General features: G+C 38.6%; 1 pseudogene; it reads left to right on the top strand.

Annotated features, from left to right (window-relative positions):
- LOC114616710 overlaps positions 1 to 1,526 on the top strand; it is a 12,076-nt pseudogene extending 10,550 nt beyond the window's left edge.
- The last annotated feature ends 1,794 nt before the right edge of the window (positions 1,527 to 3,320 follow it).

The raw sequence follows: 3,320 nt of genomic DNA, 5'->3' as shown, positions 1-3,320 counted from the left end.
AGAGAGAGAGAGAGAGAGAGAGAGAGAGAGAGAGAGAGAGAGAGAGAAACAATAACCTACAATAACCTATAATGGTGCTAAATCCAGAGTCATTTCACAAGCATTACATTATAAGGACATCTCAGTGGATAGGACCCTAGGAAACTAGTATGGCCCTATCATTAACTCCCTTTATAAAATTTGTTAGAGCTTGTGTGAGAACATGACAAACAACCAGAATGGATTGGCTATATATCTGACTCTTTTCTCTCTGACTACCTCCACGGTTCCCTCCAACTCTACATCTAATATTGAGCAATAATCCAGTGAGATAGTTCAGTAGGTAAAGATGTTTGCCACTAAGCCCAATGGCCTGAGTCCAGTACCCTCATGGTAGAAGGAGGGGACTGATTCCCCAGGTTGTTCTCTGACTTCCACATAAAAGTAATAGAGTATATGCTCAGATATATTTTTACACACAAAAAATAAATTAAAAATCTTTCAAAAATGGTAAAACAAGAGTGATCATGAGTTGAGAGTTCGTTGTACTAGTTTATTATTGTATAATACTGGAAGGTGTCCATAGTAAAAATGGTTTCCATTTAAAGGAAGGCTTTAAGGTTTATGTGTGTTTCTTGACTACATATATTGATCTGGAGACAGGGCACACACATGGTCTAGAATGTGGAGGTCAGAGGACAACTTTTAGGACTCAGTTCTCTCCTTTTACCATGTGAGGTCCAGGGATTGAACTAGAATGTTGTCAGTATTGCTGGTGGGTGCCTTTTTTAGCTGAGCCATCTTGTTGTCTTTTTAATTTGTTGCAAAAATGAAGACTCACTTGAAATTTTGAATAGAAAGACAAAATAAGAAAGTCACTATTAGCTGTGCAGGTGGTTGGGAGAGCAGAGGCAGGTGGATCTCGTAGTTTGAGACCAAACTGATGAATCTACAGAGTGAGTTCCAGGACAGCCAGGGCTGCGGAGAGAAACCCTGTCTTAATTAAATTAAATTAAATTAAATTAAATTAAATTAAATTAAATTAAATTAAGGAAGAGAGAGAGAGAGAGAGAGAGAGAGAGAGAGAGAGAAGAGAGAGAGAGAGAAAGAGAGAGAGAGAAAGAAAGAAAGAAAGAAAGAAAGAAAGAAAGAAAGAAAGAAAGAAGGAAAGTTGCTATTAACCTTACCATAAAAAATAAGCAGTGGCATTTTTCTCTATAGGTCCTGTCTTTATTTTATGAAAATATATGTGGGTTGATATTGTATATACTGTGAGTCGATCTTTTTTGACTTAAGATTATAGATATTTTCTACCATTTATGTATTGTTTCCTTGTCCTTTTTCTTTTTTCTTCTTTACTTCTTTCCCATTGATCATCTAGAAAGCCAGTCCCTACTTGTTATCCATATTTTTAGCCTCAGGATTTAGCTATTATTAATGCTCAATAAATGTTTGAATTCCTATTTCAATTCTGTTCTCTCAAAATTTTATGGTGAAGAAATTGCTGTTATTACTTATTTGATTATACATTCTCATTCTAGGCATAAAGAGTAATTCAAAGAAACTTTTATTTCCTTGGGTGACTACTCTTCTCCTTACTGATGTTATTTCATAGGAAGGACTTATGAATTCAGCCATTTAATTCTTCTGAGATTGTGTCCATATATTTAAGAAATGAGTTAACATAGGTTTCAGAGTACATATTGTACTTTAGGAAGTTAGATTTGATACTTTGATGTGCCTAGGATTACATTATTATTTTGTAAGTAATGTGTTTATTTGTGTTTTGATGTATATATGCCATGTCAGGTATGTGAAGATCAGAGAATAACTTTGGGAATTAGTTCTCTACTTCTACCTGGATCCCAGGGATTGAACTCAGGTCATTAGGCTTGGCAGCAAGCACCTTTTCCACTGAACCTTCTTACTGACCCCCAAGACTAACATTATAAAAGCAATGATATACATGCATTTCCCTCCCTGACTTCTGGCTCCTACACTTTTCTACTCCTTCTTCTACAATATTTCCTGAGCTTTGGAGGGAATGATACAAAAGTCCTCTTTAGAAACTGATCATTCCACAGGTACTTATCCTCCACACCTTGATCACTTAAGAGTCTTTTCATCAAATGTTGCACACTGGAGAAAAAACTTGTCCAATGAAGTCTACGGGTATGTATTTGTTGGTTTGGTTTTTGTTGTTGTTGTTGTTTGATACAGGATCTCATGTGTGGGACTGCGTAAGGGTATCCTGGTTCATGGCTAGGCATGGGCCTAGAACTCCGAGACTCTAATTGAGAAATGGCAGGCGTTTGGCCATGCCCCCAGAACCCAGAGTCCTGACTCGCAGTCTTGTCTCCATAGACAGACATTGTTCAGTCATGTAGGCCATTACAACCCCTCCCAAAGTGCACAGGTAGAGGGTGTGACCATAGGCCTCAGGCCCTAGGGATTTACATACTAATGAAGACCAGAGGGTGGAGCAAATTAAGCATTCCTCCCCAGATCCTCCCCCTTTCTCCCTCCCTATTTAACTCAGGTCTGCCCTGAGTTTCAGGGGGTACTTCCAGATCCATCTACCATCCACCATGACAATAAACCCTTTTGTAACCAAGGACTTCCTCATGTCATTGGGGCCTGCCATCACCGAAGCCTCCAGCCGCTGGAACCTTAGACTTTCTTGTGCATGTGGGATCCGCCAGCGTGGAAAGTCTCTGGGACCTCCACCACCACTGCAGCCTTTTTCCCACACTCATGTAGTCCAAGATGGTCTATAAATGCTGTGATCAGATGTGCCATCATGCCAGGTTTATGCAGTTGATCCAGGGCTAACTGCAAGCTAGACAAGCGTTGTACCAACTGAGCCACATCTCCAGCCCTTTATTCATTTTTATCTCAAGTACTATTAATGGAGAATCTAGTGTTCTTCAGTCATTCTTCCCAACAAAGGAGACATGTCTCATAATAATATGAACAGATTTGAATGGGTTGTAAAATGAATAAAAGACCAAAAGGATGGGCACCTATTTCAGCTTATATTGAATTATCAAACTAAGGAACTGTTGGAGAAAACCTTCTGGAGGAAGAAGACAGTACTTGAATTTATAAGTAATACTTCTGTGATATTTGTTTGTACCAATGATATTTAATGTTTCTCAGTAAACAAGATCCATCTTGTTTCATTTCAAATAACTTGATTCCAATTATGCAAGCCCATCCAAAAATGGAGTAAAACAATCATTTGGGTTGTACAGCTAGGTCTCTTTCTGTAACCCAATTAGAAAACCTATCACAAAATATTGCATCATGCCAGCTAGCTGTGGTGACACACAACTGTAATG

This window comes from Grammomys surdaster, unplaced genomic scaffold (assembly GCF_004785775.1).
Source record: "Grammomys surdaster isolate TR1022 unplaced genomic scaffold, NIH_TR_1.0 131, whole genome shotgun sequence".
NCBI classification, from domain to species: domain Eukaryota; kingdom Metazoa; phylum Chordata; class Mammalia; order Rodentia; family Muridae; genus Grammomys; species Grammomys surdaster.
The sequence above is the reverse complement of the archived record's forward strand: the minus strand, read 5'-3'. Positions and strand labels throughout refer to the sequence as shown.